Consider the following 18,196-nt stretch of genomic DNA (forward strand, 5'->3'; position numbering starts at 1 on the left):
ACCAGCAAACCAGGCTGTCGTTTTGTGAAACAGTGGATGTATAGAATCTAGCTAGCTGAAGAGTTTACTGCAAATTGAATGTACAATTTTGTAAGCTTGCCTTGCTGATATTTGCCATGCAGATAGATGAAATAACATAGCTAGCTATGTTCTTGCTTATTGTGCAGTGGATGATTAAAATACCTGTATGTCTATGGATGTGTAGCTAGCTATCTAGCCGATCTGTGTATGGACCCAAACGTTTGGTATACATATTAGTTCAGAACCTATGAACCTCAGCTATCATAGCCAGTTGTATCAACTTCAAAACAGCCTGAATGACATTAATGAAGCCTATGGATTGAGTAGAATATAATATCATGTTGTGCCAAGGATGCAAGTCGTATATACATGTAGTTATTACCATGCATGAGATCCCCACATTGTAGCCTGTACATTTAATATATTCACTGATCATGTACTCTACCTTGGCAAATAAAGGTGCAGTTTAGGTATGAATGTCTTTGAGATTATTTTTCAGTCATATCCAATACCAGGAGTGTCAAATTGCAGTCTTTGAATGACGCTGTGTCTAAATGTATGTATTACAATTATACACTTCAACAGTGTTTACCAATCTTGGTCCTCGGACATCAATGGTTACGCATTGTAACTAATAGACTAGAAACAGGAGTTAACTAGTTAATTCATATGTACAGAAATACAATGTTAAAAACAGAACACTACACTTCCTATGCATCATGTAAATACTCTAACACTGGTTCATCTCAACATCTAATGTCCTTCATCTGCATTGATCTGATAAACACAGGATAGGTGGAGTATTTCATCACATTACACTTCATTTCAACCAGTAGAGAATGTGAAACGCTTTATTGAAAAGCTCATTATCCAAGTGTTATAAATACAAGTTCAATCTGTCCTTCAATGCACATCTGTTGTGCATTATAAAAACAGAGGAAGAAAGAGGAGGTGGCGAGAGAGGTGTAAAAGACAGAAAGGGAAAGAGGTAAGCACATAGGAGCAGGGAAGGCAGCACATGATTAATGAATCACAGTGCTACATAAATATTCTCTCAGTTCATCAAAATTACATAATAGTGTCTCTCGTCGGCCCAAAGGGTCTTAAAAGCAGGTGAGGTGGCGATGATGGGACTGGGGGTTGGCATCCTCTCACATCAAAACATACCTGCAGACGAGAGACAGATGGAGAGAGAGAGAACATGTTTAAACCTTGTGTTTTTATTTTTTATTCTAACATTGTTAGTCATCAATCAGGAGGTGAAATGCAAAACTGACCTGGGATCATTAACTCTGGGACTACTGCATCTCTTTAATAATACTTCCTGTTGAGCTGACCAAGTGACCTCTCACCTCTGATCATGCTGTGCCCTCTATGTAGCCAGTTCAGATGCAGGAGGGGTTCACCGACACAGCTGATATAACCTAGAGGATTTAGGGAGAAGGGGAGAGAGGGATGAAGTGAAGGAGAGAGACTGTTATTGAGAAAATAAGGTAGTTAAAGCGACAGTCTTCAACAGGAATCTGTGTGTGGCCTCACCTGGTGTCCACACCACACTAAGTGGCTGCAGAGTACTTTATGCTGAAAAACATGAACGGACCCACGAGGACAAACAATATAGTGTAGTTATAGAACTAATGAAGTGTCTTACTGTTCTCCATGGTTGGCCCTCTTGCCTATTCTTTGAAGGTGGAAGGAGCCACAGTTATACACCTGAACCTGCTTACTGCACAACACAATCCATCAATCAGATTGATACATGAGTGTGTAGGTGTGGGTTATAGGGTGTCTAATTGTTCTACATTTTTTCAATATGGGTGATTTAAAATAGCCTATTTTGTTTTTTTCACAGACATCACACCCTTACCTAAACAGCACCCTCACATGAGAAGTAGAAATCAAAGGGAGAGAAACTGTGAACTGAATAACTGCAGTTGACATAGCTAAGTAAATGGAAGAATACTCTTATTGCAATGTGAATGGCTCCTTTGGTTGTGCATAGTGTAGTCTATGGTGTTGCCAGGGAACAGCACCCTCTTTGAAGAAGTAGGAGGTGAAGATCTCATGCACACGGATTGCCTCTCTTGCTGCGTTGTTGGACCCCATCCTTGAAACATCCTGCAGAGCAGCAGACTCCTCCTCTGGCACACGGCGGTGAGCTGCTGATCCCCTTCTGGTCCTCGTGTCCATCCTCATGAAGTTACGCAGGACACAGGTAGCCTTCAAACATCTGAATTCCTCCAGGAGGCAGTCCCAGATTACCCTGGTCACCCAACCTTGCAGTGCCCTACACGGTAACTGTTGGCAATTGTTTTGAAGGAATCTCCAGTTACAAGGTATCTGTAGGAATATGGAAGACAATGTAATTATTAGACTGTTACATCACCAGGTCATTGTGGATTACTAAAGTATAATATCACTGATAACAAAACATTGGATTGATAGATGCATGGGCACACATATGTACATGTGTAGCATGTGACAATAACAGGATCATATCAAGGACGGCATCACAAATGAATACATAAATACCACTTGAAGCTTGATGATGAGTTGATCATTTGAATCAGCTGTGCAGTGTGAAGGCAAAAACAACAATGTGCCCCCCTTTGAGTCCCCAGGACTGAGAACCCCTGCTCTTCATTGGGACCTCTTCATATGTAGACTGGCTTTCATAGAGCTCTTTATCTGAGGACAGAAAACCTCACAAGAAACAGACTTCATTATAGTCAAATTACACCACACTGAATATTATGTTACTATTATCTCCGTCCTCACTTCTAGGGACAGGAACTACACAAAAGTACCTGGCCTATCCAGAATAGCCTCCTCTCTCACTGACAGTTGGGGCTGCTATCCTTTCACCCTCCTCCATGGCTGTTAGCTAGCTACCTACAAATGCATTTGGAGTTTGTTTTTTACAGTGATAAATACATCAAGATAGATAGCTAATATGAAGTTAGGTAGCTGGTGATATTTAATTCCCTTAGCTAGCTATCTATATATACAGAATGTGTAGTTGGCTAGATAGCTAGCTCATTTAGCAGCTCATTTGAGTTAGCCTGCACTGTAGCTAGTTAGCTAATAATACATCGTTTTTTTTTACATTTTCAAAATCTATTTACTTACTTAATTACTTGAATAGGTTCTCCCAGCCATATGGACAACTGGAAACAGGGCAGCAAAGTTTGTCACCAGAGCGTTTTAGAGGATATTACTATTGAACTATGTACCCATTTAATAACCAGACCTTCATACAAACTTGCTCTGCTGAATTCTTGACGGAGTCACAATGGGCGGCCTAAGAGGCATCTAGTCCATCTGCTGACTGGACGCAGTTCAGTAAAATGTACATTTTATCTTCAGACAACAAGTTAAAGGGTAGGAAGCATGAGTTTTTACTCACCAGCGTAACAACACAGTGTGGTTAAAGACTTAGTAACTGAGCTGTAGTCACGATCTGGTTCCCTATAAGGACAAACAGTTATGTTTTTGTTTTAAATTTACAAAATTAAAATTACAAATTTACATTTTAAAATGTTTTCTTCACTCAAGTATTACAATTGTTTTTTTTTTACGGGTGTAGGGTGGAAGCTGACTCCCCGTAAGAGAGAATTACTGTCAGTCGGCTTCCAGTATAGGTCTGTGCTAAAGCCATCCCCATTCCTCTTAAATCAAAATGTCCAGATAACTTGTTTCATGTGCATCAAAGTTGATGGTGAATTTCAGATGTTCACTGCTTGTATTGATGAAAGAGTAGAATCGATGAAGTTCCTCTGCTGTCCTCTGGAATAGAAGGAATAGATGTAACATCAATGAAGTCATTTTCAGAGCCTGATAAGGTGCTAGAATGGATTGTTAGGGCTGACAATCACATTCTTCTCTAACAACCCCACATATAGACTGGCATAATTAGATGCTATTTTTTTAAACTACAATGACCATAATGCACTGCATGCCGACTTGTCTTGTCTGTGTTTCTTTTACACCTGCTTTGTAAAAGAGACAGAAGAATGCACAACGGTCAATGCAATCTGGGGTCCTTGGGACATCCCTACCCTAAACCCTAACCGTAACCATTTTAAATGTCAACTTCAATGGGCTAGGAACGTCCCAAGTATGTATCTCTACCTGAAAATACATGATCTAAGTGATTGATAGTTGGTATTCAGCAGTCATAAAGCCTTATTTACTTTAATGAACTACTAAAATAGTGATTTTGTCAGACAGCAGCTCTACACTTTATTGATTGACTGATCCATTCATCCTTCCATCCCTCCTCAGCCTTCCTCTCCTCTGAAGACCCAGTGAGGGTGGAGCTCAATCAGAGAGCTGTTGAGGGACTGGTTAGGAAGAACACTTCTACAGCCAGAGAGGTGAGAGGTCACACATGGTTTAGATGGTCAATATTTATGTCCCCTTAGCGGTTCATCACATCAGCAAAAGGAATATGTTCCATCATCTATATTTATTTACATTAGTGCAAATTGTCCACTGATATTGGTGTAATTTCTCACCCCTTCTGGCTGTATGAACATTAATTTGCATATTCGGTGGCCAGACTCAAATTCCGAACACAATGCTGGCAGATCTAAACCTAATGCAGCACATTGTGACTTTTGTGCATCCAGACCTAATGCAGCTTGGAGTGATCAGATGACAGAAGTCACATTTAGGTGCCAGGTGTAACTGAGGCCATAGATGCTCCATATCCATTACTTTGAGTGTTTTATATAATATGAATAAATGTGTTTCTGTGTTGCAGGGGTAGTGAAGAAATGGAACAGCAAGGCCACAGAACATGACATAAGCAGAGCTGTGGGAGACCACCTCAAGCCCCTGGTAGAGCCGGGGGTGGTGTTTACCACTCCACCACGCCTTCAGCAGGCTGGAAAAGTGGGATTGATACTGTTTATCATACTAAGATGGACCAAGATATGTGTTGCTTTTGTACATATCTGTTAATTGGTTTCCCAAGAGTCTGTTGATTGGTCAGTCATCGGGTTCATTTGTTTTACATCATGTTCAAATCAAATCAAGCTTTATTTATACAGCACATTTCAGACATGGATGCAACGCAATGGCTTCACAGGGAAAAGAAACAATGAAAATAAGTAGAAATATTTAGTACATTTACATTTTAATCATTTAGCAGACGCTCTTATCCAGAGCGATTTTTTTTTGGCCTCCCGTGGGAATACAAACCCACAACCCTGCTAACGAGCTAGACGTGCTAACGAGCTAGACGCGCTAACGAGCTAGACGTGCTAAAGTCCAACCTCAAAACATAAATGGAAAAACCAAAGCCTGTAACACCTTAAGACAACAAATATATCCTATATTTGTGTTGGACAAGTTTGCTCGCCACCAACAGAAAACAACTTCCATTTCACATTATAATCAACTACAATGTTTCACCTTCTAGAATATAAACATGGTGACTACTGGCTGTCAACAATTAAAAACAGCATTTCTAAATAATAATATACAATCTATTCTTTTTTTCGCCTTTTTCTTTCTATAGAATCCTGAAACTCACTAGCTTCTAGAACTCTCGTCTTCCTAAAACTCACTAGCTTCTAGAACTCTCGTCTTCCTAAAACTCACTAGCTTCTAGAACTCTCGTCTTCCTAAAACTCACTAGCTTCTAGAACTCTCGTCTTCCTAAAACTCACTAGCTTCTAGAACTAGCTCCTTAATAATATCCGTAGTAACTTTCCACCTCACTGCTTCTCTCTCTTTTCAGGGTTCACTAGATAGGCATGTTGTTGGATCGGGGCCCAGTCCCCAATGTCATGCTCTAGTACATTTGGGTTGGCACATCTGAGAATGATTCCTGATATTCTAAAAGCAGGGCAACAATGTCAATATAATTATACCAAAGTGTCAGTTGGTTGCATGAATAAATATCATCAATAAATCGATTACTAAATCTGACCATGAAATGTAAATATGAAATATTTGGTTGCATAGTCATATTTTCAACGTCTTTTCAATGACATGTTGCTAGGTGGGATATCCCCAATGTCAAAACACAGTTTTAACGTGTCCAAATCAATAACCAATATGCAGAAACAGTTTGGGATATATTGAAAACCTAAACATAAAATGTGCTATATACACAAACATCTGCCACAATAATCATATTACTTATTACTTAAACAAGCACCTTATAAACTGCACAAGCACCAGAAACGCTGTTGTTTTGACAAGTAGCAATAAATCACTGATATCGATTAGGGGGGAAATCAGGTTGTACGTGATGTTGAAACTAACAACTAAACAAAAACACATGGAAATGGGAGATATCTTTTACCTCACTGATTAGAGGACAACCTGCAGAAGACAGTCAGCTACATTTTGGAGTGATGCATTTAAATTTAGGGGTCGCTAAACAAAGGAACACTTATTTGTCATCACTCATCGATATCATGCTAAAATAATTTGTGTGACAGAAGGGAGATGAGGTTGCACGTCCTGTTAAAACTAACAGCTCAAAAACACACGGAATCTGGGAATAATGTGTACATCACTGGTTAGAGGACAATTTGTAGAAAACAGCTAGCAACATTTTGAGGTGTTGCATTTTGATTGAAGTGGGTCACCAACGTGGTAAGTGTAACAGCTCTTTTTGTGTTAGTCACTTTTTGTTAAATCATAAAAATAGTAACTCATCCATTTCAGAGCCTGGATTTTCCCCCTGAGGCTAATATCCATATCATGTTGCAATCAACTGATGAGGGGGGGCTTTAGAACTTTTAGGCTTCTACATTGTGACACTATTAAAATACTCCTACTACAATGTGTTAACATTCTACATTGAGTCATTAATTACTTGATATCATGAAACAACTCCTTTGTGTATTTTCTAATATTTGATCAGAGATCTTTTATCAGATTATCTCTAGTCACAGCTACGAGGTTTTTCTCCTGTGTGTGTTCTCTGGTGTTGTACCAGAATGTCTGACCGAGTAAAACTCTACCCACATTGACCACAGCTATAAGATTTCTCTCCTGTGTGTGATATCAGGCTGTGTGAATGAGTAAAACTCTTCCCACATTCATCACAGCTATATGGTTTCTCTCCTGTGTGTGTTCTCTGGTGTGCTATTAGGCTCCTTGACCAAGTAAAACTCTTCCCACATTGAGTACAGCTATAGGATTTCTCTCCTGTGTGTGTTCTCTGGTGAAGAGTCAGATAGCCTGAAGTAGAAAAATTCTTCCCACATTCATCACAGCTATAAGGTTTCTCTCCTGTGTGTGTTCTCTGGTGTGATATCAGGTTGCTTAGCTGAGTAAAACTCTTCCCACATTGATCACAGCTATAAGGTTTCTCTCCTGTGTGTGTTCTCTGGTGTGATATCAGGCTGTGTGAATGAGTAAAACTCTTCCCACATTCATCACAGGTATAAGATTTCTCTCCTGTGTGTGTTCTCTGGTGTGATATCAGGCTACTTTGCTGAGTAAAACTCTTCCCACATTGATCACAGCTATAAGGTTTCTCTCCTGTGTGTGTTCTCTGGTGTACTGTCTGTCCTGATGAATAAGAGAAACTCTTCCCACATTCATCACAGCTATATGGTTTCTCTCCTGTGTGTGTTCACTGGTGTGAAATCAGGTTGCTTTGCTGAGTAAAACTCTTCCCACAATGATCACAGCTATAAGGTTTCTCTCCTGTGTGTGTTCTCTGGTGTGATATCAAGCTGTGTGAATGACTAAAACTCTTCCCACATTCATCACAGCTATAGGGTTTCTCTCCTGTGTGTATTCTCTGGTGTGACATCAGGTTGCTTAGCTGAGTAAAACTCTTCCCACATTGAGAACAGCAATAAGATTTCTCTCCTGTGTGGATTCTCTGATGAATTTTAATGCCTGCTGAGGAGGTGAATCTCTTCCCACAGTCAGAGCAGCAGAGAGTTCTCTTCCCTGTGGATCTCTGCGGGTGTTTCTTGAGGTGTTCTAATGTGGAGAGACTCTTCTCTGCCCTGTCAGCATCATGAGGTTGTTGAGGTTCCCCAGAGGACCCACGGTAGTCCTGTCTCTCTCCTGTGTGAACAACAAAGTCAGAGAGACGGTTAACCTCTCTAGGGTATGTGGGACGAAATCGTCCCACCTACGTAACAGCCAGTGTAATCCTGTGGCGCGTTATTCAATTACCTTAGAAATGCTATTACTTCAATTTCTCAAACATATGACTATTTTACACCATTTTAAAAGACAAGACTCTCGTTAATCTAACCACACTGTCCGATTTCAAAAAGGCTTTACAACGAAAGCAAAACATTAGATTATGTCAGCAGAGTACCCAGCCAGAAATAATCAGACACCCATCTTTCAAGCTAGCATATAATGTCACAAAAACCCAGAAGACAGCTAAATGCAGCACTAACCTTTGATGATCTTCATCAGATGACAACCCTAGGACATTATGTTATACAATACATGCATGTTTTGTTCAATCAAGTTCATATTTATATCAAAAACCAGCTTTTTACATTAGCATGTGACGTTCAGAACTAGCATACCCCCGCAAACTTCCGGTGAATTTACTAAAAATGTACTAAATTACTCACGATAAACGTTCACAAAAAGCATAACAATTATTTTAAGAATTATAGATACAGAACTCCTCTATGCACTCGATATGTCCGATTTTAAAATAGCTTTTCGGTGAAAGCACATTTTGCAATATTCTAAGTAGATAGCCCGGCATCACAGGGCTAGCTATTTAGACACCCAGCAAGTTTAGCCTTCACCAAACTCCGATTTACTATTAGAAAAGTTTGATTACCTTTGGTGTTCTTCGTCAGAATGCACTCCCAGGACTTCTACTTCAATAACAAATGTTGGTTTGGTCCCAAATAATCCATAGTTATATCCAAACAGCAGCGTTTTGTTCGTGCGTTCAAGACACTATCCGAAAGGGTAAAGAAGGGTGACGAGCACGACGCATTTCGTGACAAAAAAAATCTAAATATTCCATTACCGTACTTCGAAGCATGTCAACCGCTGTTTAAAATCAATTTTTATGCCATTTTTCTCGTAAAAAAGCGATAATATTCCGACCGGGAATCTGCGTTTAGGTAAAAAGACGACAGCAAATAAAGCACGGGGTTGACTCGGGCACGCGCCTAAGCCCATTGTCCTCTGATCGGCCACTTGCCAAAAGCGCTAATGGGTTTCAGCCAGGGGCTGCCTCGATATAATTCAGCTTTTTCCCGGGCTCTGACAGCCTATGGGAGCCGTAGGAAGTGTCACGTTACAGCAAAGATCCTCAGTCTTCAATAAACAGAGACAAGAAGAACAAGATCTTGTCAGAGAGGGCACTTCCTGTAAGGAATCTTCTCAGGTTTTTGCCTGCCATATGAGTTCTGTTATACTCACAGACACCATTCAAACAGTTTTAGAAACTTTAGGGTGTTTTCTATCCAAAGCCAATAATTATATGCATATTCTAGTTACTGGGCAGGAGTAGTAACCAGATTAAATCGGGTACGTTTTTTATCCGGCCGTGTCAATACTGCCCCCTACCCACAACAGGTTAACCTTTTAGTGTGTTTATACTTTACTGTATTTATATTTCACTTTTCAACAGAATTTTTTTTTTTTTTTTTAATCACTGGAGGAAGTCATTAACAATTCATACATTTCTTTTTCACCTTTATTTAACCAGGTAGGCCAGTCGAGAACAAGTTCTCATTTACAACTGCGACCTGGCCAAGATAAAGCAAAGCAGTGCGACAAAAAAACAACAGAGTTACACGTGGGAAAAACAAATGTACAGTCAATAACACAATAGAAAAGTCTATATACAGTGTGTGCAAATGGAGTACGGAGGAAAGGCAATAAATAGGCCATAGTAGCAAAGTAATTACAATTTAGAAAATTAACACTGGAGTGATAGATGTGCAGATGATGTGCAAGTTGAAATACTGGTGTGCAAAAGAGCAAAAAAAGTAAATAAAAACATGGGGATCAGGTAGGCAGTTGGATGGGCTATTTACAGATGTGCTGTGCACAGCAATCGGTAAGCTGCTCAGATAGCTGATGCTTAAAGTTAGTGAGGGAGATAAGTCTCCAACTTCAGTGATTTTTGCAATTCGTTCCAGTGATTGGCAGCAGAGAACTGGAAGGAAATGCAGCCAAAGTAGGTTTTGGCTTTGGGGGTTACCAGTGAGATATACCTCCTGGAGCACGTGCTATGGGTGGGTGTTGCTATGGTGACCAGTGAGTGAAGGCGGCCTAGCAAAGACTTATAGATGACCTGGAGCCAGTGGGTTTGGCGACTAATATGTAGCGAGGGCCAGCCGACGAGAGCATACAGGTCCCAGTGGTGGGTGCTACATGGGGCTTTGGTGACAAAACGGATGTCACTGTGATAGACTGCATCCAGTTTGCTGAGTAAAGTGTTGGAGGCTATTTTGAAAATGACATCACCGAAGTCAAGGATCGGTAGGATAGTCAGTTTTACGAGAGTATGTTTGGCAGCGTGAGTGAAAGAGGCTTTGTTTGCGAAATAGGAAGCCGATTCTAGATTTAATTTTGGATTGGAGATGCTTAATATTAGTCTGGAAGGAGAGTTTGCAGTCTAGCCAGACACCTAGGTATTTTTAGTTGTCCACATATTCTAAGTCAGAAACGTCCAGAGTAGCGATGCTGGACGGGCGGGTAGTGATCGGTTGAAGAGCATACATTTAGTTTTACTAGTGTTTAAGAGCAGTTGGAGGCCACGGAAGGAGAGTTGTATGGCAATGAAGCTCGTTTGGAGGTTTGTTAACAGTGTCCAAAGAAGGGCCAGATGTATACAGAATGGTGTCGTCTGCGTAGAGGTGGATCAAGGAATCACCCGCAGCAAGAGCGACATCGTTGATGTATACAGAGAAAAGAGTTGGTCCGAGAATTGAAACCTGTGGTACCCCATAGAGACTGCCAGAGGTCCGGACAACAGGCCCTCCGATTTGACACACTGAACTCTGAGAAGTAGTTGGTGAACCAGGCGAGTCAGTCATTTGAGAAACCAAGGCTGTTGAGTCTGCCGATAAGAATATGGTGATTGACAGAGTCGAAAGCCTTGGCCAGGTCGATGAAGACGGCTGCACAGTACTGTCTTTTATCGATGGCGGTTATGATATCATTTAGTACCTTGAGCGTGGCTGAGGTGCACCCATGACCAGGTCGGAAACCGGATCAGCGGAGAAGGTACGGTGATCTGGTCAGTGATCTGTTTATTAACTTTTTGGTGACAGGGGGCAGTATTCGGAAATTCAGATGAATAACGTGCCCAAATTAAACTGCCTGCTACTCGGGCCCAGAAGATAGGATATGCATATTATTAGTAGATTTGAATAGAAAACACTCTGACGTTTCTAAACTGTTTGAATGATGTCTGTGAGTATAACAGAACTCATATGGCTGGCAAAAACCTGAGAAAAAATCCAACCAGGAAGTGGTTTGTAGTTTTTCAAGACTGGGCCTATTTGATATACAGTGACTTAGGGTTAATTTTGCACATCCTAAGGCTTCCACTAGATGTCAACAGTCTTTAGAACGTTGTTTCAGGCTTTTGCAGTGAACAGAGAATGAACAAGAGCTCCTGGAGTGATATGACTGAGAGAATGACATGGCCTCAGTTGTGCGCTTTCACGTGAGAGGTAGCTGTGTTCCATTACATTTTTGAAGACATTTTGAATCGTCCGGTTGGAATATTATTGAAGATTTATGTTAAAAAGGCCTTAAAGATTGATGCTATACATCGTTTGACATGTTTCTACGAACGTAAATATAACTTTTTTTGACTTTTCGTCGTGAAATTTTCGGCGCGCTTCCTACATTTGGAGTAGCTTACTGAACGCGTTAACAAAAAGGACTTAAATGATGGACTTTATCAAACAAAACAACATTTATTGTGGACCTGGGATGCCTGGGAGTACATTCTGATGAAGATCATCAAAGGTAAGTGAATATTTATAATGCTATTTATGATTTTAGATGACTCCAAAATGGCGGGTATCTGTACTGCCTGATGTTTTTTGAGCGCTGTACTCAGATTATTGCAAAGTGTGCTTTCCCGTGAAGCTTTTTTGAAATCTGTCACAGCGGTTGCATTAAGGAGATGTTTATCTATAATTCTTTGAATAACAGTTTAATATTTTATCAACGCTTATGATGAGTATTTCTATAAATTGATGTGCTCATTCACCGGAAGTTTTCGGAGGAAAAGCATTTCTGAACATTATGCTAGCATCCCACATAGCCCATACCAGTTAACTTGGCTTTCGAAGACTTTAGAAAGGCAGGGCAGGATGGATATAGGTCTGTAACAATTTGGGTCTAGAGTGTCGCCCCCTTTGAAGAGGGGGATGACCGCGGAAGCGTTCCAATCTTTAGGAATCTCGGAAGATACGAAAGAGAGGTTGAACAGACTAGTAATAGGGGTTGCCACAATGGCTGCGGATAATTTGAGAAAGAGAGGGTCCAGATTGTCTAGCCCAGCTGATTTGTACGGGTCCAGGTTTTGCAACACTTTCAGAACATCAGCTATCTGGATTTGGATGAAGGAGAAGCTGGGGAGGCTCGGGCAAGTAGCTGCGGTGGGTGGGGAGCTGTTGGCCGGGGTTGGGGTAGCCAGGAGGAAAGCATGGCCAGCCGTAGAGAAATGCTTATTGAAATTCTCGATTATTGTGGAGTTATCGGTGGTGACAGTGTTTCCTAGCCTCAGTGCAGTGGGCAGCTGGGATGAGGTGCTCTTATTCTCCATGGACTTTACAGTGTCCCAAAACATTTGGGAGTTAGAGCTATGCAAATGTAAAGTTCTGTTTGAAAAATCTAGCTTTTGCTTTCCTAACTGACTGTGTGTATTGGTTCCAGACTTCTCTGAAAAGTTGCATATCGCGGGGACTATTCGATGTTAGTGCAGTACGCCACAGGATGTTTTTGAGCTGGTCGGGGGCAGTCAGGTCTGGAGTGAACCAAGGTCTATATCTGTTTTTAGTTCTACATTTTTTGAAAGGGGCATGCTTATATAAGGTGGTGAGGAAATTACTTTTAAACAACAACCAGGCATCCCAGTTTAGGTCACCTAACAGAACGAACTCTGAAGATAGATGGGGGGAAATCAATTCACATATGGTGTCCAGGGCATAGCTGGGAGCTGAGGGGGGGGGGGGGGGTCTGTAACAGGCGGCAACAGTGAGAGACTTATTTCTGGAGAGATTCATTTTTAAAATTAGAAGCTCGAACTGTTTGGGCTTAGACCTGGAAAGTATGATAGAACTTTAATCTCTGCAGTAGATTGCTCCTCCTGATTCAGACACATCAAGGACATCAAGGTTGGCGGAGTGTGCTGAAGCAGTGAGTCAAACAAACTTAGGTAGGAGGCTTCTGATGTTAACATGCATGAATCTAAGGCTTTTACGGTTACAGAAGTCAACAAATGAGAGCGCCTGGGGACACACAGGGCCTGGGATAACCTCTACATCACCAGAGGAGTAGGATGAGGGTACGGCTAAAGGCTTTCAGAACTGGTCGGCTCCCTCCGGTCAGGTTATGTTGACGACTGGCTCCCTCCAGTCAGGTTATGTTGACGACTGGCTCCCTCCGGTCAGGTTATGTTGACGACTGGCTCCCTCCGGTCAGGTTATGTTGACGACTGGCTCCCTCCGGTCAGGTTATGCTGACGACTGGCTCCCTCCGGTCAGGTTATGCTGACGACTGGCTCCCTCCGGTCAGGTTATGCTGACGACTGGCTCCCTCCAGTCAGGTTATGTTGATGACTGGCTCCCTCTAGTCATTTGAGTGTCTTAATTATTTAATCAAACAGCGTGCTTAAAGCATCAGACAAGTTCAGTACATATAGTTGATTTTATTAACCTGTTTGGGATAGGGGGCAGTATTGAGAATTTTGGAAAAAATATGTTCCCATTTTTAACTGCCTCCTACACCAACTCAGAAGCTAGAATATGCATATTATTGTTCAGGTTTGGATAGAAAACACTCTGAATTTTCTAAAACTGTTTGAATGGTGTCTGTGAGTAAAACAGAACTCCTATGGCAGGCAAAAACCTGACAAGGTTTCAAGCAGGAAGTACCCTGTCTGACAAGGAGTCGTGCGTCTTGCATCTTTTTATTGAAAAGTAAGGATCTTAGCTGTAACGGGACAATTCCCAGGGCTCCAATAGGCTCTCAGAACCCGCGAAAAACCTGAAGGTTTACGAGGGAGCCTCAGGCTGAAACACATTATCACCTTTTGTAAGTGGCTGCTCAGAGGACCTTTGAATGAGGCGCGTGCACGATTCGCTCCTGAGGAGAAATTTTATTCGGCTGTTTAGGCTCAATGCATATTCCCGGTCGGAATATTATCACTTATCTACGAGATAAATGGCATAAAAATTGGTTTTAAACAGCGGTTGACATGCTTCGAAGTACGGTAATGGAATATTTAGACATTTTTGTCACGCCAATGCGCCATGCGGGACACCGTGATGAAGCATTCTGATAGTGTCTAGAACTCACGAACAAAACGTCGCTGTTTGGATATAACGATGGATTATTTGGGACCAAACCAACATTTGTTATTGAAGTAGAAGTCCTGGCAGTGTATTCTGACGAAGAACAAGCAAGGTAAGAACATTTTTCTTATAGGAAATGTGATTTTGGTGGAGGCTGACCTGGGTGGGTATCTAAATAGCTAGCCCTGTGATGCCGGGCTATGTACTTAGATTATTGCAAAATGTGCTTCATCCGAAAAGCTATTTTAAAATCGGACATATCGAGTGCATAGAGGAGTAATGTATCTATAATTCTTAAAATAATTGTTATGCTTTTTGTGAACGTTTATCGTGAGTAATTTAGCAAACTGTTAGTAAATTCCCCAGAAGTTTGCGGGGGTTATGCTTTTTCTGAACGTCACATGCTAATGTAAAAAGCTGTTTTTTGATATAAATATGAACTTGATTTAACAGACATGCATGTATTGTATAACACAATGTCCTAGGTGTGTCATCTGATGAAGATCATAAAAGGTTAGTGCTGCATTTAGCTGTGGTTTGGTTTTATGTGACATGATATGCCAGCTTGAAAATGGGTGTCTGATTATTTCTGGCTGGGCACTCTGCTGACATAATCTAATGTTTTGCTTTCGTTGTAAAGCCTTTTTGAAATCGGACAGTGGGGTTAGATTAACGAGATTCTTGTCTTTAAATAGCTGTAAAATAGTCATATGTTTGAGAAATTGAAGTAATAGTATTTCTAACGATTCAAAAATCGCGCCACTGGATTTCAGTGGTTGTTACATTGATTGGGACGAGTTCGTCCCACATGCGCCAGAGAGGCTAAAACACATGGGGCGATTGGTAGAAAGAACAGATGACTCTTGGTTGACCAAGATGTATTTTAGTTGGGGACAGCACTAGAACATGATTTTGGGGCTCCCGAGTGGCGCAGCGGTCTAAGACACTGCATCTCAGTGCTTGAGGCGTCACTAAAGACACCCTGGTTCAAATCCAGGCTGTATCACATTGGGAGTCCCATAGGGCGGCGCACAATTGGCCCAGCATTGTCCGGGGTAGGCAGTCATTGTAAATAAACTGACTTGCCTAGTTAAATAAAGGGTACATTTACATAAATAAAAAAAATAGTGTTTTATGACAAACCATTTTTTCCAAATCCGTCGAGGCACCAACTTTGAAAAGGGTTTAAAACAAAGGTTTCAAACCAATTCATGAATGCAATATACTATATATATATATATTAGAATATATAATATTTATATCATATACTATATAGCCTCAATCTGTTTAAAACAATAATTTTGACCTCATGGATGAATTCTAGAATATACTATATAGTCTAGAAACCTGGTTAAACTATCATTATGACATCATGGATGAATTCTAGAATATACTATATATCCTAGTAACCTGGTTAAACTATCATTATGACATCATGGATGAATTCTAGAATATACTATATAGCCTAGAAAGCTGGTTAAACTATCATTATGACATCATGGATGAATTCTAGAATATACTATATAGCCTAGTAACCTGGTTAAACTATCATTATGACATCATGGATGAATTCTAGAATATACTATATAGCCTAGAAACCTGGTTAAACAATCATTATGACATCATGGATGAATTCTAGAATATACTATTTATCCTAGAAACCTGGTTAAACTATCATTATGACATCATGGATGAATTCTAGAATATACTATATAGCCTAGTAACCTGGTTAAACTATCATTATGACATCATGGATGAATTCTAGAATCTACTATATAGCCTAGTAACCTGGTTAAACTATCATTATGACATCATGGAGGAATTCTAGAATATACTATATAGCCTAGAAACCTGGTTAAACAATCATTATGACATCATGGATGAATTCTAGAATATACTATTTATCCTAGAAACCTGGTTAAACTATCATTATGACATCAGGGATGAATTCTAGAATATACTATATAGCCTAGAAACCTGGTTAAACTATCATTATGACATCATGGATGAATTCTAGAATATACTATACAGCCTAGAAACCTGGTTAAACTATCATTATGACATCATGGATGAATTCTAGAATATACTATATAGCCCAGTAACCTGGTTAAACTATCATTATGACATCATGGATGAATTCTAGAATATACTATATAGCCTAGAAACCTGGTTAAACTATCATTATGACATCATGGATGAATTCTAGAATATACTATATAGCCTAGAAACCTGGTTAAACCATCATTATGACATCATGGATGAATTCTAGAATATACTATATAGCCTAGAAACCTGGTTAAACCATCATTATGACATCATGGATGAATTCTATAATATACTATATAGCCTAGAAACCTGGTTAAACTATCATTATGACATCATGGATGAATTCTAGAATATACTATATAGCCTAGAAACCTGGTTAAACTATCATAATGACATCATGGGTGAATTCTAGAATATACTATATAGCCTAGAAACCTGGTTAAACAATCATTATGACATCATGGATGAATTCTAGAATATACTATTTATCCTAGAAACCTGGTTAAACTATCATTATGACATCATGGATGAATTCTAGAATATACTATATAGCCTAGTAACCTGGTTAAACTATCATTATGACATCATGGATTAATTCTAGAATATACTATATAGCCTAGTAACCTGGTTAAACTATCATTATGACATCATAGATGAATTCTAGAATATACTATTTATCCTAGAAACCTGGTTAAACTATCATTATGACATCATGGATGAATTCTAGAATATACTATATAGCCTAGAAACCTGGTTAAACTATCATTATGACATCATGGATGAATTCTAGAATATACTATATAGCCTAGAAACCTGGTTAAACTATCATTATGACATCATGGATGAATTCTAGAATATACTATATAGCCTAGAAACCTGGTTAAACCATCATTATGACATCATGGATGAATTCTAGAATATACTATATAGCCTAGAAACCTGGTTAAACTATCATTATGACATCATGGATGAATTCTAGAATATACTATATATCCTAGAAACCTGATTAAACAATCATTATGACATCATGGATGAATTCTAGAATATACTATATATCCTAGAAACCTGGTTAAACTATCATTATGACATCATGGATGGCCAGTCTTTGTATTTATAGTGTAGTCCATTCAGGGGGTAGTCCTGAGCTGAACTCAATCCTGGGTCCAGCGACTGTCAAGCCAACACCTTATAACTGTTACACCAAGATGTCTGAACTTCTTGAAGAGGTCGCTAGGTGTTGGGTTACGGTTGCTACAATAGCTTTCTCTATGAATTTGAGAGTGGTTACACTTCTCCTTCCCCCATCCCTCAGCTGTTTACCAAACCAAGTCTCTGGGCAGCCATTTTGTTGCTGTTTAAAAAACCCACACAACCCAGCAATCTGCAGTTCAAACAATAACAAATCTGTCATTCCACCACTGTTTTGGTAATAAGATGATTATGGGGTTGGAGAAATGTAACTACAGACAAACAGACCTACGGATGCAAGGACTGATCATCCATGATATCAACATTATAGTTTTAACCATGTTGAGGCTATACAGTGTTGATTTACATTGTTTCTAGACATTGGAGTAAAAAAAGCTTATTTGTGGTTCTGATGGGGTACAACAGTTGAACTA

At 39.9% G+C, this 18,196-nt stretch overlaps 1 pseudogene; it reads right to left on the reverse strand.

Annotated features, from left to right (window-relative positions):
- Positions 1-6,916: 6,916 nt before the first annotated feature.
- On the reverse strand, positions 6,917-7,882 carry LOC115186683 (zinc finger protein 2 homolog; annotated as a pseudogene).
- Between the last annotated feature and the right edge of the window lie 10,314 nt (positions 7,883-18,196).

Source organism: Salmo trutta, unplaced genomic scaffold, assembly GCF_901001165.1.
Source record: "Salmo trutta unplaced genomic scaffold, fSalTru1.1, whole genome shotgun sequence".
In the NCBI taxonomy this organism is placed as follows: domain Eukaryota; kingdom Metazoa; phylum Chordata; class Actinopteri; order Salmoniformes; family Salmonidae; genus Salmo; species Salmo trutta.